This window comes from Ailuropoda melanoleuca, chromosome X (assembly GCF_002007445.2).
Source record: "Ailuropoda melanoleuca isolate Jingjing chromosome X, ASM200744v2, whole genome shotgun sequence".
In the NCBI taxonomy this organism is placed as follows: domain Eukaryota; kingdom Metazoa; phylum Chordata; class Mammalia; order Carnivora; family Ursidae; genus Ailuropoda; species Ailuropoda melanoleuca.
In genome coordinates, this window is record NC_048238.1 from 38,946,254 (window position 1) to 38,973,579 (window position 27,326).

At 38.9% G+C, this 27,326-nt stretch overlaps 1 protein-coding gene and 1 pseudogene across 1 annotated transcript in view; one reads left to right on the forward strand and one right to left on the reverse strand.

Annotated features, from left to right (window-relative positions):
* LOC105241166 (tigger transposable element-derived protein 1-like) overlaps positions 1 to 27,326 on the reverse strand; it is a 283,983-nt gene that overhangs the window by 49,636 nt on the left and 207,021 nt on the right. The window lies entirely within an intron of this gene.
* LOC100484806 overlaps positions 26,766 to 27,326 on the forward strand; it is a 2,447-nt pseudogene continuing 1,886 nt past the window's right edge.

The following is a 27,326-nucleotide window of genomic DNA, read 5'->3' on the forward strand; positions in this document are numbered from 1 at the left end:
CTTTTTCACGACACATCTCCAAAGGCAAGAGAAATAAAAGATAAAATGAACTTATGGGACTTTATCAGGATAAAGAGCTTCTGCACAGCCAAGGAAACAGTCAAAAAAACTAAGAGACAGCCCACGGAATGGGAGAATATATTTGCAAAGGACACCACAGATAAAGGACTGGTATCCAAGATCTACAAAGAACTTCTCAAACTCAATACACGAGAAACAAATAAACAAATCATAAAATGGGCAGAAGATATGAACAGACACTTTTCCAATGAGGACATACAAATGGCTAACAGACACATGGAAAAATGTTCAAAATGATTAGCCATCAGGGAAATTCAAATCAAAACCACACCAAGATACCACCTTACACCAGTTAGAATGGCAAAAATTGACAAGGCAAGAAAGAACAATTGCTGGAGAGGATGTGGAGAAAGGGGATCCCTCCTACATTGTTGGTGGGAATGCAAGTTGGTACAGCCACTCTGGAAAACAGTGTGGAGGTCCCTTAAAAAGTTAAAAATTGAACTACCCTATGACCCAGCCATTGCACTACTGGGTGTTTACCCCAAAGATACAGACGTAGTAAAGAGAAGGGCCATATGCACCCCAATGTTCATAGCAGCATTGTCCACAGTAGCTAAATCGTGGAAGGAGCTGAGATGCCCTTCAACAGATGACTGGATTAAGAAGCTGTGGTCCATATATACAATGGAATATTACTCAGCTATCAGAAAGAACGAATTCTCAACATTTGCTGCAACATGGNCTATCAGAAAGAACGAATTCTGAACATTTGCTGCAACATGGACGGCACTGGAGGAGATAATGCTAAGTGAAATAAGTCAAGAAGAGAAAGACAATTACCATATGATTTCTCTCATCTATGGAACATAAGAACTAGGAAGATCGGTAGGGGAAGAAAGGGATAAAGAAAAGGGGGTAATCAGAAGGGGGAGTGAAGCATGAGAGACTATGGACTCTGAGAAACAAACTGAGGGCTTCGGAGGGGAGGAGGTTGGGGAATGGGATAGACCGGTGATGGGCAGTAAGGAGGGCGCCTAGTGCATGGTGCACTGGGTGTTATACGCAACTAATGAATCATCGAACTTTACATCAGAAACCAGGGATGTACTATATGGTGACTAACATAATATAGTAAAAAACATTAAAAAAAAGAATCTTAAACTTTACTCAGTAGGTTTACTGTCAATACTATCAGTTTGGTTTAAATATATTGTAGGATCAAGCCATTTGGCAATTCGAGCGTAAACACGAAAAGTGCTGTATCTTATTGTAACAGGAAATAAATAAAAATTTACAAGCCCATAATGATACCCAAAGAGAGGGTGGGACAGAGAAAAGAGGCATGAGAAGAAGAAGGAGGAAGAGGAAGAGAAGGGGAATTTTGATTGTGGTACTGTGGTTGTTTAAGAGAATGTCCTTGATCTTAGGAAATGTCCATTATAGTATTTGGTAAAGGGGCTTGATGTTGCAAGCTTACTTTCATTCAAGAGTAGTCAGTTCAGAAAAGAAAAAAAATATATAAATATATATATATGCACATAGGAAAAGGGAGAGAGTAAAACAGATTGGGGCAAAATGTAAACAATTGGTGAATCCAGGTAAAGAATATAGGAGGGATCTAGTCCTGGAATAGATCCTATTCCTGGAATTTGAAATTATATCTAAGTAATAAGTTAGCAAACAAAAAGTTACTCCCCAAAGGCTGCCTTCTCAGCGTGTGTGATGTTTGAGAGCAGAGCCAATGGAAGGGCTGCCCTCTGCTCAAATATTAACCCTGGGGCAGGATGCAGGGTGATTAGAAAACAGAAAGAAGGTCCAGTTCCCAACAACCAAATTAATCCTTTAGTAACTGAGAACACATGATTTGCAAATGCGAACTGGGCTCTAGTTTTTGTCCTTAGAGATCACGAGGACTTATTCGCACAAAACAAACGGAGGGAGTTTTCGATGCAGAATAACAAATGCTAAGAGCGGGTAAGAGGCCACAGCCCAGCTTGGGTTGATTGGCTCCCGGACAGGGAGGAGTCTGGCGCATATGTCAAGCTGCGTACATACATGTACGGAGGTCAGGCCCGGAAGGGAGAGGAAGGGGAGAAAGTACAAGGCAGGCAACAGGCAGGAGCGTGCTCTTGAATAAAAGGCGAAGTGGGGGGGAGCACCGGGAGGCCACAGCCCCTCTCACTTGGGCCATCAGCAAAAGGCCTTTGCAGCCACCTCATTAACACATCATTAAGAAGAGTCCATCCCACCTAAGTGAGTGTTTCCCAGAAAAATGGACTATTTCTGTCCCCTTAAAATTCATAAATGCTGCCCAGAAAGCCCCAGGTTTCCTGTAATGTCTATTAAAAATTCCGGATATTCTAGCAACAATATCCAATCCCCACTATTTCCACTAAGAAAAGTAAAATAGTAAGTAAATTATGCTTGTTCGTTTCTTAGATGGTGTGTACCCAGTGCAGAGAACGTGTAACATTGGATTGAATATTCAGACTCTCAGGTTCATTACTAAAATACCTGAAAGTCTCTTAAAAATTATAGTATGTCTCATTCTCTAAAGACTAAAATGCAAGAAAACTGTTTCCATAATTAGAGTTTAGGCGAGTTTTTTTTTTCTTTTTGAAATATTGAAACTAAAAGAGTTTACCCTAGTAGCGAATGTGAGATGAGGTTGGCTTTGATTCCTGAACTATTGTTTCTTCAGGGCTATAAAACGACTTTTATATTAAAGTATCTTATATTTCATAGGAAGGAAGGAAGTTGACATTTATTGGCTGCGTACTATGTCCTAAGCGTTGCACTGTTTCATTTAATCCAGAATTTAGCTCATTCCAAACTTAGTCGTGAAAGAAAAAAAATACTAAAAGATCCTTTTTTATTAGAAAGGAATAATGTCAGTACCATTTTGTTCTGTGGATACAAATTCTGAACCCATACATTGACATATGTTTTCAAGTGTATTCTGCGGTATCTAAGTATTTATGTCCCCCACGGTTGTTCTTGTCAATAAGAATTTCTTACTGCAACTATTTTTCCTTTCTTCATGTCCTGGTGGTTTCTTCTTTTTATAGACTAGAATAGTTACAAGATTATATCAATGAAGCAGATTATGTCTTATTTTCTCCTCTTCACTTCAAGACAATGTAAAAGCATTGCAGAAAATTTGGCAAAATGTTGAAGAAGAAAACATCTAAGATCTCGCCACTCTACAACAATAATGCTTTTCAATTCTGTGTACTCATTTCCAGTCTCTGTTCATAGTTGTATGTTTTTACGTAGTTGCAGTAAAAGTGTTCTGTGCAAAGGGGACCTTTAACTCATCTTCTACATATCTTGTCATGTAAATATCGATTTTTCAGTATTATAATTCTTAGTGCTAGATAATATTCAATAAAGTGGCTATACCACAATTTCTTTAAGTGCGCCTCGACCATTAAACGGCTAGATCGCTCCCTATTTTCCAACGTTAGACAAATAGTGTCAAAAATTTCTTCACCTACATAGCATTCACTTTCTTTTTCAACCATTTCCTTAGGATAAATTCCTAATAGAATATGAGCACTTGTATGGCAATTGACCTGTCTTATCAAATTGCTTTCCGAAAGTACTGTAAGCCAATGACAAGCCTCCAGCTTCAAGTACATTCCAGAGCCATTCCTGGACTTTCTTCTCAGCCCTCCTTTCGGTACTTGATTATCTTAATCATAATGCTTTTGGCCTATTTAGTAGATAAAACATGGTATCACTTAGTATTCTATGGTATCTCCTATTGGATTTAGAAAAAATTTTTAAGGCTTGATTTTTTTAGAGCAGTTGTAGGTTCACTGCAAAGTGAAGAGGACCATTGCCCATATACCTGCTGTCCCCACCATGCGTGGCTTCTCCCACTATCGACGTTCCACATCAGAGTGGTTCATTTGTTGCAATTGATGAATCTACATTCACATGTCATTATCGCCCAGAGTCCATAGTTTACATTAGGGGCTCGCTCTTGGATATTGTACATTCTATGGATTTGAACAAATGTATAATGACATGTATCCCCCATTAGAGAATCATAAAGAGTAGCTTCACCGTCTTAAAAATCCTCTGTACTCTGCCTGTTCATCCTTTCCCCTCTCCAATCCCTGGCAACCACTGATCTTTTACTGTCTCCATAGTTTTGCCTTTTTCAGAATGTCATAGAGTGGAATCATACAGTATGCAGACTTTATGGATTGGCTTCATTAGTACCATGTGTTTCAGGTTCCTCCATGTCTTTTCATGGCTTGACTGCTCATTTCTTATTAGCGTGGAATGATATTCCATTGCCTGGATGCACCATTGTTTATTTTATGCATTCACCTACTGAAGGACGTTTTGGTTGCTTTCACGTTTTGGCAGTTATGAATGAAGCTACTGTATATATCGTGTGAGGTTTTTGTGTGAATATTCAATTTGAATTTTATTTGCGTATCTTTAATTGCACCCAAGTTTGAACATTCCATCTTATTTGTATTTTCTAAAGTAGCGAATTTGTAAAAGAGTTTATTTATTTATTTATTTATCCATTCATTCATTCATTCATTCATTCATTTATTTTTAGAGAGGGATGGGGCAAAGGGGGGGAGAGAGAGAATCTCAAGCAGACTCACCCAGCATGGAGCCCTACGCAGGGTTCCATCTAACGACTCTGAGATCGTGATCTGAACTGAAATCAAGAGTCAGACGTTTAACCCACTGAGCCACCCAGTTGCCCCTAAAAGCAGTGAATTTTTGTGTGAATTTTCTTCTTCTCAATTTCCTGTTGATATCTGCATGTTCTGTATTTTGGCCAATTTCTACTTTTTGGTTTAAAACTAATGTCCCTGAAAGTCATTACCTGAAACATTCTTCTCAGTATGTGGCTTGCTGTTTAATTTTGTTTTTCATAATGATGGTCTTTTGTGTTTATGTGATTGAGTCTATCTTTCCTTTTGTGCTTCCTTCTAATGCTTTAAAGTTTTTAAAGTTAAGTCTTCTCCTGAAACCTGAAAAATATTCATATCTATACTTCAACTTAACTTGCCAATATGTTTATTATTTATTTTAGTGAATTCTGGGAAACACACTTCTAAGTTATTATTTTTCTAAATTGTTAACCACTTATCTGAACTGCAACGTTTTGGATGCCTCTCTTATGTTATCTGCGATCAGATCTATTTCTGGATTTTCCATTCTATTCCATCTCTGGTCTTTCTCTACTGCTACACTTTTTATATAAGGTTTTGGTGGTTATAAATAGGCATTTTGATTGTATATGTAATGGGGTCTGTATTAGTCAGCTCAGGCTGCCATGACAAAAAAACACAAACTGGGCGGCTTAAACAACAGACACATATTTCTCATCGTTCTAGAGGCCAGAAGCCCAAGATCAAGGTGCCATTTGACTCAGTTCATAGTGAGGGCTCTCTCCCTGACTTGCAGATGGCTGCTATCTTGCTGTGTTTTCACATGGCAAAGAGGAAAGGGTGAACTCTCTGGCGTATCTTCTTATAAGACTAATCCCACTAGATCAGGGCCCCACCCTTAGGACATTATTTAACCTTTATTACTTCCCTACTCTAAATGCAGTCACATTGGGGCTTGGAGGAGCACCATGAATTTGTGGGGGACACAATTCATCCGTATCAAGGTCCCATTTCCCAATAAGCTTCCAGTCCAATTATGTTCCTGACCCTATAATTTCAGATTCCTGAAGATCATCAAAGCCAGACACCATCTCCAGCAGCAATTTCTAATCATGATCTTAGATCCTCATCCTCAGCCCCCACACTGCTGTTTTAGATTCCTAGCCCCGTACCCCAACTCCGATGGTTTGTCTCTGGCCTCTTTTTAATTTAAGATTTTATTTTATTTTTTAAGAGAGAGTGAGAGAGAGAGAGAGCACAAGCAGGAGGAGCAGTAGGCAGAGGGAGAAGCAGGCTCTCTACCAAGCAGAGAGCCCCACGTGGGATTAGATCCCAGGACCCTGGGATCATGACCTGAGCTGAAGGCAGACGCTTAACCAACTGAGCCACCCAGGTGCCCCTGTCTCTGGCCTCTTTTGATTGTGCCAGCCTCCTGACATTTTGAATCTTAGTAACCCTGCATAGCTCCAGCTCTCTAGTCTATTCTTCCTTGGAGCCCCTTGTGGCCTTCTGTGAAAATCTTTACTGAACTGTAATCAGGCTAGCCTCCAGCTCCCTACATTTCTAGAGTTTCTTCTGAAAGGATAAGGCACATAATGGTTTCATGATTCACCTTCCAGTTGCACATTGACTCATGATACAGGACTCTGTGACAGCTCTATCTCTGCTAATTGTGGTTTAGGTCAATGTAATGGGCCTGTACATCAGGCTTTTTAAATAAGAACCTTAGGGTAAGGCTTTCCATATGTAAAGGATTGCTGAAATCAATACTATTTGCCTGTCATCTTCTCTTGCCATGTGTCTTCAAGACTGTTCTCCTACTCCAGCTGCTATTCCACATTCTTTTTGAAGAGATTGGCATTCTCACTGTTAGGTTTCCATCTGGTTAGGCAGGCATGAATGACCTGCTAACTGAGCATGTCAGCATCGTGACAATGACCCTCTCCTCAAGCATTGGAATCCTCCTCAAAGCCCTGGAGAAAAAGTAGATCTTATTTGGAATGAAGGACTTTCTTCAAAAACTCATTCACTCCCAGAAAACATAACTTGGTCTTTTGTTGTTCATTATAAAAAGCTCCTAAAATAGCAGTTGAGACTATGAGTGTTTGGCCAGAGACTGTTTTGTTTGCCCTTCCATCCCTAGCACTCAATGTAGTATTTGGCCCACAGTAGACACTTAACGAATAGTTGTGGAAGACAAGAAAGATGAGGTAAATTTAAACCTGGGAGCTGAGCCTAGTTTTTAATTTTATATATTAGAGTTATTTGTTGGTTTCATGAATGTGTGACCCCTTCAACATAAGCAGAAAGATGCTGCTCACAGGGACGAAATTCTGGGTCTCAGGGTCATTCTTCTAGTGGTCTGGCAGGAAGTGTGTTTCACAGAAGAAGGGTCTACTACAGATCTCGGCCTAAAGTTTAGAAGAGGGGAGGAAGATTTATTCATTCTGCAGTCCTATAGGTATTTAATGTAGTTCCAAAGATGAGAAAAAGCAATGTGCCCCCATAAGACAGGAACAGAGGCTCAAAGAAAGATGACACAGACATTAATGTTGGGCCTGCATTTTTAAAAGTGGAATTGCTTTACATAGTATGAAAACAATGGAGATTGGTAGTAAGAAATTTACTATTGTTTCCTATCACCCCCAAACTGGATCTTACAAAAGTTACGGGATTAATATTCCCACCACTTATCGTCAAAAACGGCATCACGTCGTTCAGACACATCACTTAGAAATTTTAATTCATGGAGTGAGGATTCAGGAATAAATGTGATGTCAATTCACACCAGTTTCCTACTGTGAGAACTTTCTATTTTATAGCCTTTCTGATCTGGAACAGTTTTCCTGCATCTTTCTACCTCATTGCTTCACATTTTAAAATTGATCTTTTGCTCTGTGGCTGTACTTTGTAATTTCTCTTGTCCTGTATTATTATTTTAAATCTGTGTGGGTTGAGGGACAGTCTATTTGAAAGTTGTTAACAAAAAGTTTTATAGCCAAAGCAGCACATTCTTGGTAGCAAAGTACCATGTGCTTACCTAACAGATTATAGAACATTCCCAGAATTCTGTTCAGAACTCCTAGAAATGTGATCCTTTAGAAGAAGAAGAAGAAGAAGAAGAAGAAAGAAGAAAAAGAAGACGACGACTTATTTATTTATTTGAGAGAGGGAGAGAGAGTGTGAGTGGGAGGAGGAGCAGAGGGAGAGAATCTTTAAGCAGACTCCCCGCTAAGCGTGGAGCCCCATGTGGGGCTTGATCCCACGACCCATGAGATCATGATCTAAGCCAAAACCAAGACACTTAACTCACTGAGCCACCATGGCACCCCAGGAATGTGGTCCTAAGGACTTAGCAGGGCCTTTACACTATGAAGATAGAAAGCCCTGAGAATGAAGAGGCAAATAGAAATTCATGGGTATGAAACATGCACCCATAGATGTGAAGATACTGCAGTTTATGCTTGAGGATTCCAAGGTACCAAATAGAGGCAGTGCATTAGCACAGCACTTTTCAAACTTTAATGGGTATGTGAATCACCAGGGGATTTTGTTAAATGTAGATTTTGAGTCAGTAGATCTGGAGTGAGGCCTGGGAGTCTATGTTTCTAACGCACACCCAGATGATGCTGATGCCATGGACCACGTGCTGAGGAGCACAGTCTTTTTATGATTTATTCATTTACATCTTTTTTGTTGCAAGAAAAAAATTTTGTCATTTATAAAGTCAGAGTGATAAGACAAGATAAAAAAATAGGTGAGGAAATTGAGATTAAGGAAGGGAAAGTAGGAAAGGAAAAAAGTATACGTCTGGAAGGGTCCTTTGACATAGGAAAGGCAAACCATCATGCCCTGAACAATTGTTAGAGAAGGGGAAGCATTTCTGTACTTTCTACTGCCCGGAACAAAATGCAAAACTTGACCTGGTACAAATCTGACAGTGTTTGTGAGATAAAACCTTCCCAGAGCTCAGCAGAAGCCGGTGGCACTGAGCACCAGGGGCATTATTTCCTGTGGGTAACCAGGCAAGAGGCCCCAGGTGAAGCAGTGAGCAGCATTCTGAGAGGAAATAGAATGGTTAACTCTTGGTTTCAATTTTTTTAAATAACGTCTGCATCTGAGTCGGTCAATGGCATAGTGCCAACATGTAGATTTATGACTCTGGTGCTCTGGCTTGTTTCAAGGATAAGATTTAGGATCTCTAGGATGGAAGGACTGCATATCCTTCAATGTGGATTACTTATAGAGAGATAAATCATATATATGTATCCAGCTCAGGAAAAGTTTGTGTAACAGGATACGTAAAAGGATGTGGAATGATTTTGTCCAAAGCTAAGCACAAGTCCTCCACTAGGCATAGTCCCCCGAGATTTGCTCAGATGTAGACTAACGGGTCCTTCAATTACTCACCCTATTACCAGTCTCTAGAATATATACGGGCAGGGTAGATAGTCACTAATGTGATCTTTGAAGGGAATTTACAGAAAAGATGAATGTGGCATTTTCCCCCTCTTCTAGGAAAGGATAGGGGCTTTCTCCGGCCCAGTCAAATTTGGAATCTTAAGCACTTGATGAGGGACTGCTGCCTAAAAGAAGAGCCAGATTCTCACAAATATGCCTAATGCTGTTTCGTGAGTGTTGTAGTCAGTGGTACACTAGTAAGTGTTTAACAACCTGCTCTCTGGAAAGGGGGTGGAGGCGGAGGAAGCCCTGACTTGTAGCATTTGCTGATTTCTGTGGTGTAAATATTCCCATCAAGCTTGAAGTCGCTGATGTAAAGTTGTGAAGAAATGTGTACAATCAACTGTCAGCTCCAGAACACCCCCAGTTTTAGGTAAACCCCATGTTATGACAATAATAGCCCCCAAATGTGTTTTGTAGACACCTCCCACATTGACTTGGGGCCTGATCATGTGACTTGCTTTCAGCCATGGGAAATCAGCAAGTACGACAGAAGCAGAGGCTTAGAAAGTGCTTGTGCTTTGGAGCTTTCCCTCTTGGAATGCTTCACCCCATAAAGAAGGCTGGGATAGTCTGCTGGAGGCTGAGAGATCACTTGGAGGTATGTGGCCCAGCCAACACCCAACACCAATGGGCAGACACATGAGTGAGGTCACCTTAGACCATCCAGCCCCGATCAAACCACCAGATGACTGCAGCTATATGTGTCACCACCAAGCAAACCAGCAGAAAATCATCCATATGAGCCCCTCCCAAATTACTGACCCACAGAATTTCGAGCAAATAAAGTGGTTGTTGTCTTAATCTACTAAGTTTTGAAGTGTTTTAACCTAGTAAGTTTGTATGCAACAATCGATAACTGATATGCTCTGTATGTGTCCTCTGAAGTTTAGCGTACATGGGAGTATCAATGCTGGTAGAGTAGCTCATGATGGCATGGAGTGGAAAGAAGGGTCAGTATTGCGCCAAACCATACTGCCACCTCTTGGCGAGCAAGGTCAAGTCCATGCCACGAAGGGGATCCTTGAAAGGACTCCACCCAAAAAGGCCACCTTCTGGGGCAAAAAGACCCCACAAGAACAGAGATCATAGGAAGTCCCCTAGAAGCAGGAAATAAAGAGGTATTATTAACAAAGGTCTACCAGAATGCTTATTGCCTACATCTGAAGGAAGGTATAGTGAGGTAGCTTCCACCAACGCACTTCAAAGAAGGCTTAGGGTTTGGATGCCTACCAAGATAAGAAGGTATTCAACAGTCAAGAGAAACATAAACACCAACTCCAAACTCTCTTTTCTCCATTCCTTCCTTAGAGGAGCCACAGGTGGGAGTAGAATGAAGAGTTAAGGGGAAGAAAGCTGTTTCCTACTTGTATTTTACCAAATCTGGGCAATTCCATAACTTGCAAAACTTACATTTGCATTTAAAGACCCTTTGAATAATATTCTATGCATAATAAGTAGCTTACAGACACCCAATAAAAATTAAATAAAATGATCTTATTCATTCATCTGTCCATTCATTCGTTCATTTGTTCAATAAATATGGATGTAGGGTTACTTTTGCCAGGCAAGTGGTAGGATCTGAGAATTCAGCAATATAAGGTTCTTAACTTTCATACAGCTTACATTCTAGTGTTGGGAACAGATAAAAAAGATAAATACATAATTAAGTATCGGAGGGAAGTGCTCAAATGAAAATAAGCATGTATTTTCTGATACCATTCCAGTGAGTGAGAGTGTCACCTCATTACTGTTGGGCGGGGATGATAGTTCAGGTCTTCCACTTAACTGCCATTAGCCCTTGTGTGAAAGGGGCTCCTTGTCATTCCTTGGTGTCAGTTGGGGACCAAAATTGTAGACAAGGAAAGGACAGCAAAGGAGTAATGGAGGGCAGAAATGTTACCCTTCATTAGGTCTTAACGTTTCCCAAGCAACCAGTGAAGTTCTCAATGTGCAGTTACTTAACAAAACTTAAATATTCAACACCAGTACAGTGGCTAATTAATTGTGACATATTTAAACAGTGGAGTACTATGCACCAATGACCCCAAATGAGTGGAATCATGTATCAAAATGGATGAATTTCAAGCATGTAATGTGACAAATAAAAAGCAAGTCACAGAAGAAAACATATACTGTATTAATAATTATATAAAGCTTGAAAATGGGCAAAACTAAGCAAAATATGTTTTAGGGATAACTGAATGGGTACAAATGAAAAACTGCAATGAATAATGAGGATTATTCTGGAATGAATGGGGTGTGACTAGGGAGAAGTATACAGAAGACTTCGAAAATAACAGTAATATTCTAGTTCAGCAGTTCTTAAACTTTGATCTGTGTCAAAATCAGGGGAAAACTGGGTAAAAGTCTGAGTCCTATCCTACTTCCATGAACTTGAACCTCTCTCTTCTCTATTAGCTCTCTAGTTGATTCTGATAGACAACAAGTTTTGAGAGCCGAGATTCTTTTAAGCTAGGTAGTGTGTAAACAGAATTTTACTTTGTAATTATCATTTAGCTATATATGTNATTCTTAAACTTTGATCTGTGTCAAAATCAGGAGGAAAACTGGGTAAAAGTCTGAGTCCTATCCTACTTCCATGAACTTGAACCTCTCTCTTCTCTATTAGCTCTCTAGTTGATTCTGATAGACAACAAGTTTTGAGAGCCGAGATTCTTTTAAGCTAGGTAGTGTGTAAACAGAATTTTACTTTGTAATTATCATTTAGCTATATATGTACATTAAGTATATCCTTTGTATGTATAATACATTCCATTTAATACTTTTATGTAATTGCCTTGACAGCCTTGTCCCTACTTTCTAAGCCTGAAAACTTCCAGCAGTCCAGGACTCTTGACCGTGACTGGACAGACCTCAAGGTACTTTATGGGATAGTCTATATTCAGAGATTAGATTGGTCAGGGGCACCTGGGTGGCTCAGTCAGTTAAGCGTCTGACTCTTGGCTTCATGTCAGATCGTGATCTCAGGGTCATGGGATGGAGCCCCAGGTCAGCCTCTGTGCTCAGCGGGGAGTCTGCTGGAGATTTTCTCCCTCTACCTCTTCCCCCCCACCCAAGCTCGCTCTCTCTCTCTCGTTCTCTCAAATAAATAAATAAATAAATAATTTTTCTTCATAAAAGAAATTAGATTGTTCAATCTAGTTTGAGTCAAAACTCCACAAACTTGATTTAGCATTAAACTGTATCTCTCTCTCACTTTATACCTGCTTCAGACTAGAAGTCTGCCACGGAAGAGATGAGGCATGGTTGATGTGGTTGCCTTCTTCTTTTCCCCTTAAATCCCCCTCCGCCAGCTACTGTAATCAAAGTCATCACCGCCGTTCGTCATCACTACTATTATGATATTCTATTAACTGGTCTATCTTCTCTCACTTTTGCTTTCCCTGCAACCCATTCTCCACACAGCAGGCTGAATCACATTTGTTTTATCTTTTTTAAGTTTAACTAGTTGAGGCTTAGAGAAAAGTTGTGTAAATAGTACAAGAGAGTTCCCTTACATCCCTCACTCAGGTTTCCCTGATGTTAGCATCTTATATAACCATAGCACACTTATTAAAACCAGGAAATTCACATCAGTACAATACTACTAACTGAACTACATGCCTTATTCTAATTTTAGTAGTTTTCCCACCCCACTGCCCTTTTCTCTTTCAGAATCCTCTGCAGGATCTCACATGACATTCAGTTGTCGTTTCTGCTTAATCTCCTCCCGTCTATGAAAGTTCCTCGCTCTTTCCTTATCTTTCATGACCTGGACACATTTGAAGAGTATTAATCAGTTATTTTTCAATGCCTCCTGGTTTAGGTTTTCCCAGTGTTTTTTAATGATTGCAGTGAGGCGTTGTGGTACGCCTTATTTAAAGATTTTCAGAGGTCTCCAGACCAGTACAAATAAAATCAAACATCATGTACCGAATCTGACATCAGCGGACTCTTCATTTTTGCTCTTGATTCACTGTAAGTCACTCGGGGCTCGCCGTAGTGGGTATTGTAGCTTGAACCGCCCAAGAAGCACACTGCAAGATGGAGTTTGCTGTGCAAGATGTTTCTTAGGGAGAGAGCCCTTGGGACCAACCCTTATGAAGGGAATGGAAGAAAGGGGAGTAGGCAACTGAAGGAAACTGAGCAGAAATGCTGGCACAGTAATAGACTTGACTGATCCTACATGGAGCCCTGGGGCCACAAGTGGCCTTTCAGGTTTGTCCCCCTTTGAAATAATATGGCCACGCCTTATACTTCCCCTGTGGACTGATCACTGATCACTGGGAAAGATGTGACCTTACTGGCATGGCACCCAAAGGTGCTGACTCTGAAAGTTGTCTGCCCTTAGCATTCCCAGCAGTGGGGACAATAAGTCCTTCAGTGAAGGGAGATCTAGATGGTACATGACAATGTTCCACCAAACTGTCTTTCAGTTCAAGATCATTTTCCCTTTAGAAAATGTCATGTACCTGTCCTTCTGGCTGTTACACTTTCCTCTGGCTGTTTGCATACATGATTCATCCTCATCCTTCAGAAATGAGCTAAAATATAAAAGTGGGGCCTTCTTGGTTTCCTTCTTCCTATTTCACGATTTATGATTACCCATCTATTTATTAATTTACTGTCTTCTGATGGGGCTGAGAGCTCCAGAAAGACAGGAAGCACATAAATTTGGTTCACCTCTGTTTACCACCACTTACCTTGGGGCCCAGCCCATAGCAAGCCCTCAATAAATTGTCTCAAAATGAATGAATAAATTAGATTCCCTGCCCAGGTACAGTGGGAGAAGTCATTCTTTTTTTTTTTTTTTTTTTTTGAGATGTCTAATTTTGATTCTTATTTATTTATTTATTTTTAAAGATTTTATTTATTTGACAGAGAGAGACAGCCAGCGAGAGAGGAAACACAGGCAGGGGGAGTGGGAGAGTAAGAAGCAGGCTCCCAGCGGAGGAGCCTGATGCGGGACTTGATCCCAGAATGCCAGGATCACGCCCTGAGCCGAAGGCAGACACTTAACGACTGAGCCACCTAGGTGCCCCTATTTATTTATTTTTTGATGATTCATTAGTTGCATATAACACCCAGTGGGAGAAGTCATTCTTAAAGCTGGTAAAGCTCTTTGTCTGTTGTCTCAACTCAAGCTGACCCACACCCCAAGTTTCCTGATTGAACAAGACCCCTGGCTTTCTTTGACAAACTATCAGCTCTTCCTGCCCACTTCTTGGCTTGAGTGCCTCAGGGCTGCACAGCTTCCAAGAGCTGTCACCAGCCCTTCTGATCAGAAGAACCAGAAGACACTCTCCACAGAGGGTGGGACTGTGATTCAGCCTCTCGCTTGGGTGTGGGCAAAACTCTTCATCTGGGGGTCCAAATCAGGAAGATCTGCGCCCTATGAAGTTCCGTCGGCATGTGTCTCTGACTCGGTTCTGCAGAACAGCAATGCCACTGGTCGGGCTTACTACTTTGGGCACTGCAGATATGAACTTGGTCTACCAAGATCCACGTGCTGGCTGTTGTGAGCCTCTTCGCCCCTCTCTGTCACAGCCAGATGCCCGGTGGTTGAGCCCTATACATTTCCCTGCAATCCCTATGGTGCAAGATCAGAGTAGCAGCTATGGCTAAGAACCCACAATGCTGGGGGTGGGGGCTGGTTGTCCCCTTGCGTTCTCTTTTCCTACAGAAACTGGAGGCTTAGGAGGGACCTCTCTGCATGGTGATGCACTGGTCTGAGGGAGGGGAAATGTGGTCAGTGGATAGCTACTCATTACCCTTCTAATGCAGTCTGTCTGGGTTCCTGTGATGCAGCAAGTGGCTCAGCCTCACTCCCGTGTACTGTAATTCCCTCAGTGGTGGCTTGTTCTTGTGACAGGGAGGGACATCAGGAACAACCTATGTCACCATCTTGGTGATGTCACTGAGAAATTTTTAATTTTAATAAAGTTTAGCTTATTTTTTTAAAGATTTATTTATTTATTTGAGAGGGGGAGGCAGGGGGAGAGGGAGGAAGAGAATATTAAGCAGACCCCTTGCTGAGTGCAGAGCCCAATGCGGGGCTTGATCTCACTCCCCCGAGATCACGACCTGAGCTGAAACCCAGAGTTGGATGCTTAACTGACTGAGCGACCTAGGCACCCCGGCTTATTTTTTTTTTGTTAATGAAGTTTAGCTTATCAACTATTTCATAGATCTTGTCTTTGGTGTTATAGCTAAAATGTCATCAACATACCCAAAGTAATTTAGGTTTTCTCTTATGTTATCTTCTAGATTTTTATAGTTTTGCATTTTACATTTAGATCTATAATGCATTTTGAGTTAATTGCTGTGAACCATGTAAGGGCTATGTCTAGATTTATTGTTTTACATGTGCATGTGCAGTTCTAGCAACATATGTTGAGGATTATCTTTGCTTCATTGTATTGCCTTTGATCCTCTGTTAAATATCAGTTGACCATATTTGTATGTACTTATTCCTGGGCTCTCTATTCTATTCCATAGATCTATTTGTATATTCTCTCACCAATACCATGCTGTGTTGATTACTGTAGTTTTATAGTAAGTTTTGAAGTTGGGTAATGTCAGTCCTCCAACTTTGTTCTTCAATATTGTGTTAGGTGTTTTAGGTTTTTTGCTTCTCCGTATAAACTTTAGAATCAGTTTGTTGATAGCCACAAAATAACTTGCTGGGATTTTTATTGGGATTGTATTGACTGTATAGATCAAGTTGGGAAGAACTGACATCTTGATAATATTGAGTCTTCCTATCCATGAATATGGAATATCTCTTCATTCAGTTCTTTGATTTCATTCATCAAAGTTTTATCATTTTCATCATATAGATCTTACACATATTTTGTTAGATTTATACCTAGGTATTTCATTTTGGGGTGCTAATACACAAATGCTATCATTTTTAATTTCAAATTTCACTTGTTCTTTGTCAGCATACAAGAAAGTGACTGGCTTTTGTATATTAACTTTGTATCCTGCAACCTTGTTATTATCATTTATTAGTTCCAGGAGTTTTTTTGTCGATTCTTTAGGATTTTCTGTATAGACAATCATGACATCTGTGAACAAAGATAGCCTTATTTTCCCTTCCCAATCTGTATGCCTTTTATTTCCCTTTCCTGTGTTATTGCATTAAATAGAAATTCCAGGGGCGCCTGGGTGGCACAGCGGTTAAGCGTCTGCCTTCGGCTCAGGGCGTGATCCCGGCGTTATGGGATTGAGCCCCACATCAGGCTCCTCCGCTATGAGCCTGCTTCTTCCTCTCCCACTCCTCCTGCTTGTGTTCGCTCTCTCGCTGGCTGTCTCTATCTCTGCCCAATAAATAAATAAAATCTTTAAAAAAAAATAAATAAATAAATAGAAATTCCAGTATAATATTGGAAAGGACTGGTGTGAGTGGACATCCTTGCCTTGTTACCTGATCCTAGTGGGAATGTTTCTAATTTCTCACCATTGAGCATGACATTAGCTGTAGGCTTTTTGTAGATATTCTTTATCAAGTTGAGGAACTTACCCTCTATTCATAGTTTACTGTGAGTTTTTATCATAAATAGGTTTTGAATTTTGTCAAATATTTTTTCTGCATCTACTGATATGATCATTTGATTTTCTTTTTTAGCGTGTTCATGTGATGGATTATGTTAATTAGTTTTTGAATCTTTAACCAACTTTGCATAACTGGCATAAATCCCACTTGGTCCTGGTGTATAATTCTCTTTATGCATTGTTGGATTTGATTTGTTAATATTTTATTGAGGATTTTTGCATCTATGTTCATGTGATATATTGGTCTGTAGTTTTCTTTTCCTGTAATGTCTTTTTCTGGTTTTGGTATTAGGGCAATGCTGGCCTCATAGAATGAGTTAGGATATATCTCTTTGCTTATATTTTCTGAAAGAGATTATGGAGAATTGGTATTATTTCTTCCTTAAATGTTTGATAAAATTCACCAGTGAATCCATCTAGGCTTAGTGCTTTCTGATTTGGAAGGTTATTAACTATTGAGTCAATTTCTTTAACAGGCCTATTCAGATTGTTTATTTCTTCTTGTGTGAGTTTTGGCAAATTGTCTCTTTCAAAGAGTTGGTCCACATCATCTAGGTTATCATACTTAAGGGCATAGAGTTATTCATAACATTTCTTTATTATCTTTATTATGTCCATAGACTCTGTAGTGATGTCTGCACTTTCATTTCTGATGTTAATAATTTGTGTCTTTTTTTCTTAGTTATCCTGGCTAGAGGCTTACCAATTTTATTTACCTTTTCAAAGAAGAACCTTTGGATTTCACTGATTTTTTTTCTATTGATTTCTTGTTTTCCTTTTCATTAATTTCTGCTCTAATTTTTATTATTTCTTTTCTTCAACTTACTATGGATTTAATTTGCTCTCATTTCTCTAGTTTCCTAAGGTGGAAACTTAGATTATTGATTTTAAATTTTTTAAACATAAGCACATATTAAGTACATATATTAAAAAAGAAGAACTGCTTTTGCCATATCCCACAAATTTTGGTAAGTTGTGTTTTCATTTTTATTTAGTTCAAAATATTTTAAAATTTCTCTTGAGGTTTCTTTGACCCATGTGTGATTTAGACATATGTTGTTTAATCTCAACGTATTTGGGGATAGTGCCTTTTTAAAAAATCAATGAAAGAAGACAGTTAAATGAAAACCTGTTGTTTTAATCTGGTATAGCCCAGCCAAGCACAATCAAAGCCCTCAAAATAAATGGAAATTTGAGAATATAACTTTTATCTCAATGCTGGACTTCCATATTTAACAGCACACTTCTTTCCATATCCAAGAGCGCTCATGAAATGCAGAGCAAGATCAGCTAACTTGAGGATGGAACTTCATTATTATAAATTTTAAAAGAACCACCACAGCTGCTGTGCGCAATGTGGAGGACTAGAATATGTGAAATCCAGTTTGGCCTCCATTATAATTAACACTATAGAAGAGATTATATTTCCTAGTATTATTATTATTATTAAAATGTTAATACACATATTTTTAAACCACTCCAATGTGGTAACAGAGCTAATCATGGAAAGATGAATTACTTATTTTCTTACTTTACCTATTTATATTACAACTGAAAAATTACATTATTTCACTTAATTAGGGATTAAAATAAGAATGAACTAGCATGAGTCAGTTATAAAAACAGAAGAGAAAAAATTAAAAAGTAAACAAGTTTAGTATTCATCATTTAACTATTTTTTATCTCATTTTAATGGAAGAGAAAGTTAGCCTTTTTTCCTTCCCTCAGTTGTGATTTCTTTGTAGGTTGAAAGCTAATAAATAAGCCATTTCTGGGTTTTCTTTTTTGATGAAAACACTTCTTAAAAATTTTTTTATTATGTTATGTTAGTCACCATACAATACATCATTAGTTTTTGATGAGAAAACATTTTTAAAAACTATTGCTTAAAGCATCTTTCTCTTGTATGAGGAGCAAATAAAGCAGAATCCGGTGATTAGACTATGTTTGTAACAATTGTTTGTTAAGCCTGGGACTTTTTAGAAACAAGTATACAATTATTCATCTAATCTAAACTTTGCATTTTTCTGTTTTCAGGTCAAACTCCCAAGAGTTTGAGGTCGAATTTTGACGGAGCACCCAGATGTCCTCAGCTGTCATGAGGAATACTTACCATATTTGCTTGCATATTTTCTCCATTATATTGGCATAGAAAAAAGTTAGTTACTGACATAGAAAAAAGAGGTGGATTAAGGAGTTAACCTATCAATCACTGTAGCCTAGGGCCAGTAGTACCCTTGACATGTGTGATCCAAGGCTTTCAGCTTTACTCTATCGTTTTAGGAAGAAGACATTGTTTCACATGCAACTAATAAAATAATAATAATGAGGATAGTAGTAAGAAGAAGAAAAAGAACCAATTCCTATTGAGCGCCTATTACCCAACTATACAAGCATGTATACACACACACACACACACACACACACACACACACACACATTCTGCCCTTTTTTCCCACCATAGTTGTTATCACCCCCTCACCTACCCATTTTCCTCCCTGTTGGTGAAAAATTGGAAAAGGGGCTATTGATGCCTACAGAAGTCTTGGAGATGCGTTGGTTTGCTATTGAATATCCTCACAGGTATGGACATGTGGCTTCCACTGAGGGTTCCTCAGCTCGGACCAAATGTTTGCATTGCTTGCACTTCAAAAAGAAGGATTGGCAAGGGAAGAAATGATGCAAAGGATTTGCTCGAAGTTTTGGGGGAAAAATTCTTTGTTAGTCGGAGACTTTACTTCTCTCCTAAACATCAAGAAAAAAAAAAAAACAGCCCTATAAATAGAACGAATGTGGAAATACTGCCAGTACTGAAGATCCCAGCCCACAGCAACTGCCAGTTTTAGGGAACTTCCAGAGGGGAAGTTCCAGAGGGAACTACTGCCATTTGCCCCCAGCAAAAATTAGGGGAAAAAGAGGTTCCCTTACCTGTTGTTAATTGCCAGCATGTGTATCAAGCCTTCTTTGATGCAAGAGCTTCTTGGGACATTTACATATACATGGAGAGAAAAAGGAAGCAATGACAGAGTTTAGCTTTTCTCTTACCTTCTGTAATTTTTCTCAAGCATAACACATGCTGAACATCTCAGAGGAATAAACTCTAAGGCTTGAAAAGCTGAACACCAACAAGATGCACCTTTTTCATCCTTGCCAGGTTAAGATGATCCAAATAGCTCCTTCTGTTTCAAATGTCTCTGGATGCCCTTGGACAGACAGATTCACTGGCAATGTGTCGTTAGACCTGGGTGTGTCACTGGGCTTGGGTAAAGCATTTTCATTAAGCCCTGTGCTGTCTTCCATGGCTCTACTGATGAACTGAGTTGCTATTCTGATCAATCCATTTAATGATCAATGCACATAAACAATGGTTTTGTATTTTTTGGTTGAATTGCTTGATTATGTTACTGAATTGATTGAATCAACTTGCTACATTAGGGCCAGAGGGAAGAGGTTCCATACTCACCACCGAGAAGAAAAGGTGAGAAAAAGGATCCTATTCTCCCAATTGATGAAGATCATCCTTTTTTTTTAAATTCCCCAATTCTTTTTTTTTAAAGATCTATTTATTTATTTGAGAGAGAGAGAGAGCAAGTGGGGGGGGCGGGCATAGGGAGAGAATCTCAAGCAGACTCCCACCGAGGGTGGAGCCCGACGTGGGGCTCAATCCCATGACCCATGAGCTCACGACCTGAGCTGAAACCAAGAGTTGGTTGCTTTTTTTTTTTAATGTTTTTTTATTATATTATGTTAGTCACCATACAGTACATCCCTGGTTTCTGATGTAAAGTTCGATGATTTGTTAGTTGCGTATAACACCCAGTGCACCATGCAATACGTGCCCTCCTTATCACCCATCACCGGTCTATCCCATTCCCCCACCCCCCTCCCCTCTGAAGCCCTCAGTTTGTTTCTCAGAGTCCACAAGAGTTGGTTGCTTCACCAACTGAGCCACTCAGGTGCCCCAAGATCATCACTTTTTTATAGTGAGAAATCCATACCGTTTGGGTTTCTTTAAAATGATTATTGAACTTTTTTTAACTACTCACTTTTATGCTCAGCACCAGGCAAGGTATAGGTATGCAAAACCGAACAAACCATTGTAATTTTTGCCCTCATAGAGATTACAGCTTAGATGACAAGAGAGGGGTTTGAATAAATAGACAAATAAATAAATAAATACAAACGAGGAATGCAATTTACTTTATACTTTAAAAATGAAGAAAAACATTTTTTAAAAAGGAATGCAAGGTATCTTTAATTTTTTTCCTTTTTTTTCCTTCCTTCTTTCCTTCCTTCCTTTCCTCCTCCCTCCTCCTCCCCTTGTTGCTTTATTGGAGAATGTATTGGTTGAAGGAGGTTGCAATATATAAATATGAGGTAAACCTAAGAGATAACATGAACAGTTTCTTCAAGTAGAAAGCATGAGAAGAAGAATAACAGGGTGTAGGAAAGGAAGTGGCGTAGGAAAGAAAAAACACCCAAGACCCCATGAATTCCAGTTAAAACATATGATAATAGAAATTAATGGCATAGGGGCGCCTGGGTGGCACAGCGGTTAAGCATCTGCCTTCGGCTCAGGGTGTGATCCCGGCGTTATGGGATCGAGCCCCACATCAGGCTCCTCTGCTGTGAGCCTGCTTCTTCCTCTCCCACTCCCCTGCTGTGTTCCCTCTCTCGCTGGCTGTCTCTATCTCTGTCGAATAAATAAATAAATAAAATCTTAAAAAAAAAAAAAGAAATTAATGGCATAGATTGGTAAGCTTAGGGAAATAAATCCAGAGGAAGGAAATCACTTAAGAATTTTCTTAATTTTTTTGTAATTTTTTTGTTTTGGTTTGGGTTTTTTTTAAGATTTATTTATTTGAGAGAGAGTGCGCCTGTGAGGAGGGGGAGGGGCAGCGGGAGAGGAAGAGAGAGAATCTCAAGCAGACTTCCTGCCCAGCAGGGAGCTGGATGTGGGGCTCGATCTCACGATCCTGAGATCATGGTCTGAGCTGAAATCAAGGTTCGGACGCCTAAGTCACCCAGGTGCCCCTGCTTTGTTTTGTTTTTAAACTGTTCTCATGAAGTATATTTTATTAGCAGAATTTTGGATGGAGTAATTAATTACTGGCTCAGAGGAATGAAATGTAATGCCCATTGGTCACACAGGCAGAGCTGGGTTGGGCCACCAGGTCTCCTAATACCTAAACCACTGTATTCTTTTCACTGTATTACTTCAATTCTAAGTAAAGAAAGGTTCCCAAATGCTATGCCTCACTATTTTTAAAGGACATTTTAGTTTACATATGAACAAATTGTCTATAGTTTGGCTGGAGGCAGGATACTTATTTCCCATCTCTCTTGATTGCCTGTGGTCACACTCCTGGTTCTGCCCAGCCTGTACTCTGAGTTACCTGGTGGATGAGACTGGGAGAAAAACCTGGGCAGGTGCAACTCTCTTCCATCCCCCGCCCCCAGTATCTGCCTACAGAGAGCTTTGAGTTTCCACGGGAGAGGCCTCTGATAAGCAGATAACACACCTAAGCTTATTCTCCAAACAGCTTTAGCTGTAACAAAGCTGATGTTTTTATCTCATCCTTTGAGCCCTGTAAGTTCAGATGGGAAAGAAAGGTGTAAATGATTGGTACTCCTCTAAGCCCAACATATTTTATCAAGAGACGTATTTCGTAGTGGTTAAAAACATGGCCACTGTGTTTATATCCCAGCTCTGACACTTACTAGCTGTGTGATCTTGGGTAAATTGCTTAACTCCTCTGGGCCTCTACAAAATGGAACAATAACAGAATCTACCTGGAAGTGTTTATGTAACAATTTTAAGCGTCTGACACATAGTAAGCGCTCTATTAATGTTAGCTTTGTTTTTCTTTAAGATAAAATTAAATAGCTTTTTAACAGTGGTTTATTATTATGTACAAAGGACAATCTTTCAAGAAGTCTTTCAAGAAGACTGTGTCTTGTATATAGGGATTTTTATATTACACAAATATTTCAAATATTTATTTTTATATGGAGACAATAAAGTTTATGGTTAAAAGTATGGACTCTGGAGTCAGACACCTTGGTTCAAATTCTAGCCTCATGACTGGTAAGTTGTGTGACGTCAGGCAAGTTACTTAACCTTGGAACTCAATTTTCTCGTATGTGATAAAAGGATAATGATAGTTTCCAACTTAAAAGATTGTTGCGGAAAATGACAATGCTTATAAAGGACTTATTGATCTGATATTCATTATATTAAAGAAAATAAATACATAAAACAGAGAGGAATTGCCAGGGCCTGTGGTAACTCTATGTTTAACCTTTTGAGAAACTGCAAGACATTTTCCAAAGCAGTTGAAATAGTTTACATTCCCACCAGCAGTACTGAGGGTTCCACTTTCTCCACATCTTCACAAACACTTCCTCTTGCCCGTCTATTTAATTATAGCCATCCCAGTGGATGTGAATTGGTATCTTACTGTGCTTTTGACTTGCCTTTCCCTGAAGTTGAATGATGTTAAGCATTTTTCATATGTTGATTGGCCATTCTTGGAGAAATGTGTACTCAGATCCTTGTGCATGAAATATCTTCTTGGATAAATATGTATCAGAAATATGTATCAGACACCTGTATCAGAAATGTGTATCAGAAATATCTTCTTTGGGCACATTTTAACTGGGTTGTCTTTTTATTATTGGATTATAAAAGTTCTTTATATATTCTAGGTGCAAGTCTCCTATCAGATATATGATTTGCAAATATTTTCTCCAATTCAGTGAGTTGTCTTTTCACTGTCTTGACTGCGTCCTTTGAAGCACATAAGTTTTTACTTTTGAAGAAGTCTCATTAATCCATTTTTGTTGTTGCTGCTCTCATGCTTTTGGTGTCATATCAAAGAAGTCTTTGCCTAACCCAAGGTCATGATGACTTACTCCTAATTCTTCTAAGTGTCTTACAGTTTTAGTTCTTATATTTAAATTAATGATACATTTTGATTAATTTTTGTATATGGTGTGAGGTAGTGGTCTAATATCTTTTTTATTTTTCACATGGATATCCAGTTGTTTCAGCACCATTTGTTGAAGACTATTCTTTCCCTATGGAATTAACTTTGGCACCTTTCTTGAAAATCAATTGACTATAAATGAGAGGCTTTATTTATGGACTCCAATTCTATTTCATTGATCTATATGCCTATTGTCATGCCAGTATTACACTGTTTGATTACTGTATCTTTGTGGTAAGTTTTGAAATCAGAAAGAATAAGTCTTTCAACTTCGTTCTTTTTTTGATATTGTTTAGACTATTATGAGAACCTTGAATTTCCAAATGAATTTTAGGATTAGCTTATCAATGTCTGCAAAGAAGCCAGCTTGGATTTTCATGGAGATTGCATTAAAGCTATAGACCAACTTGGGGAGTAACAACATTAAGTCTTTTGAATACGAACACAGGATGACTTTCCATTTATTTACATTTTCTTTCCTTTCCTTCAACTCTGTTTTATAGCTTTCAGAGTATAAATTTTGCACTTTTTTCTTAAATTTATTCCTAAGTATTTTATTCTTTTTGATATTCTTTTGGTTCATAGTTAACATATAAAGATATAATTAATTTATGTATATTGATCTTGTACCTGGCAGCCTTACTGAATTTCTTTATTCTAATAGTATTTTGTGTATGTATTCCTTAGTATTTTACATATACAAGATCAGTTCATGTAAAAATAGAAATGGTTTTACTTCTTTCTTTCTAATCTAGATGCTTTTTATTTCTTTTTTTCTTATCTAATTGCCATGACTAGACCCTCCAGTACAATGTTGAAAGGAAGCAGGGAGATCATTAGGAGAAGGAAGGGAAAAATGAAGGGGGTGAAAAAAGAGTGGGAGACGAACCATGAAAGACTAAGGACTCCAGGAAACAAATTGAGCATTTCAAAGGGGAGGGAGTCGGGGGACGGGCTAGCCCGGGGATGGGTATTAAGGAGGACACGTATTGCATGGAGCACTGGGTGTTATATGCAAACAATGTATCACGAAACACTACATCAAAACCTAATGATGTACCGTATGGTGTCTAACATACATAATAATAATTTTTAAAAAAAGAAGAAAGCAAGTAGGTAGAGTAGCTATCTTTGTTTTGTTTCTGATCTTCCGGAGAAAGCATTCAGTATTAAGTATGATGTTAGCTATGGATTTCTTGTGGATGCCCTTTATCAGGAAGAGGAAGTTCCCTTCTACTTCTAGTTTGTTGAAACTTGTTTATCACGAAGAGGTGTTATTTTATCAAATGCTTTTTCTGCATTTATGGAAATGATCATGTGGTTTTAGTCCATCATTCTATCATTATGTTACATTACATTGGTTGATGTTAAAGCAACCTTGTGCTCCTGGGATAAGTCCCACTTGATCATGGTATCTAACCCTTTTTATATGTTGCTGGGTCCAGCTTGCTGTTATTTTGCTGAGGATTTTTGTGTCCATATTCATAAGGGATAATGGCCTGTTAGTTTTGTTATCTTATCTTTTGTATCTTTTGGTATCGGGTTAATAGTAGTCTATTAAAATAAGCTGGGCAATGTTCCCTCCTCTTCTACTTTTTGGAAGAGTTTGTGAGGAAATAGTATTAACTCTTCTTTAAATGTGTGGTAGAATACAATAGTAAATCTATCTGGCAATGGGCTTTTCTTCATGTGAAATTTTAAAACTACTAATTCAATCTCTTTGCTTGTGACACCTCTATTCAGATTTTTCAATTTCTTCTTGAATCAGTGATGGAAGTTTGTGTCTTTCTAGGAATTTCTCCATTTCATCTATGCTATCTAATACGTTGGCATACAGTTGTTCATAACATTTGCTCATAATCTTTTTATTTCTGGAAGGTTGCAAGCAGCATTCCCTCCTTCATACCTGGTTTAGTAATTTGAGTCTTCTCTCTTTTTCCCCTGCTCTGTCTGGTTAAAAGCTTGCCCATTTTGTTGATCATTTTTAACAACCAATTTTTGGTCTTGTTGATTTTCTCTATTGGTTTTGTATTTTCTGTTTCATTAATGTTGTCTCTTATCTTTATTATTTCCTTCCTTCTGCTTTCTGTGGGCTTAGATTGCCTTTTTCTTTTTCTAGTTCCTTAAGGTGGAAGGTTAGGTTACCGATCTGAGATCTTTTTTATATAGGTGTTCAGAGCTATAAATTTCTCTTTAATCAGTGCTTTCACTGCATCCTGTAAGTTTTGGTATACTGTATCTTCACTTTCATTCATCTCAAAGTATTTTCTGATTTCCTTTGTGATTTCATCTTTGATCTATTTGTTATTTAGAAGTGTTTTACTTGATTTCCACATATTTGTGAGTTTCACAAATAATTTTTGTTGTTGGTTTCTCATTTCATTCCTTTGTGGTCAGAGAACACACTTTGTATGACTTCAGTGCTTTTAAATTTATTGAGCCTTGTCATATGACCCTTCATATGGTCTATTCTCGAGAGTGTTCTGTGTGCACTTCAAAAGAATGGGCATTCTACTGTCACTGCAAGGAGTGATCTAAAGACGCCTTTTTTAGTTGGTTTATAGTGTTGTTCATACCTTCCGCTTCCTTGTTGATCTATTTTTTCTAGCCATTATGTGTGGGAGAGCAAGACCTCAGTGGGTAAAAGAAACAATAATAACGGCAACACACATATATGGCAAAAGCTGTATGTGGATGGCAAAAACCAACCATTTCCCCATCATTCCGTACTGAAAACAGTACATGCTGAAAACAGCAATGATCCAGATAAAATAGTCAGGCCTACTAAGGTCGGCTCTCCCATCTCCTGTGGCCCCCTAGTTAATGCCTCACTAGGACCCATAGTGATAGTCACGTACACAGTTCCTTGCTGCCCCTTATGTGATTGCTTCCTTGAGTTGCTTTTTCTTTGCATTCGCATACTGTACATTCTACGAAAATAAAATGAAGAGTCCACCGGACTCGGGGTTTCACTTCCGCACCTGCACTTCTCGGCAGTCCCTTCAGGCCTCTCTTGTTCCAAGTTATTGGACTCAGACTAATCATTTCATCCCTCAACAAATGCACTATGCAACAGTTATTAAACATGGGTTAGTGACATCTCCAACTAGTATCATTCATGGTGTACGTACTTTTATTTTAATTCTATAAATATTTCCTGCTTAGCCCTCTACCCAGTTGCTATACTTGAAAACCATATTTAAACCTTAATACCCCACCAGAGTTCATCCACCTGTATTCCTTTTGTCCACATACACACCAGAGAGAGATATAAAACTTTGGGGATGGAGAGGAGTAAATGTGGGGGAGTCCCAGAGCTTGGTGGTATAAATGATCAGCATAGGACACTAGTGACAGACTTAAAAGATCGAGTCAGTTTAAATATAATGGAAGTCTCTTCAATAAATGGTGCTGGGAAAATTGGACAGCTACATGCAAAAGAATGAAACTTGACCACTCTCTCACAATACACAAAAAAAAACTCCAAATGGATGAAAGACCTCGATGTGAGACAGGAATCCATCAAAATTTTAGAGGAGAACATAGGCAACAACCTCTACGACATCGGCCAGAGCAACCTTTTTCATGACACATCTCCAAAGGCAAGAGAAACAAAAGATAAAATGAACTTGTGGGGCTTCATCAA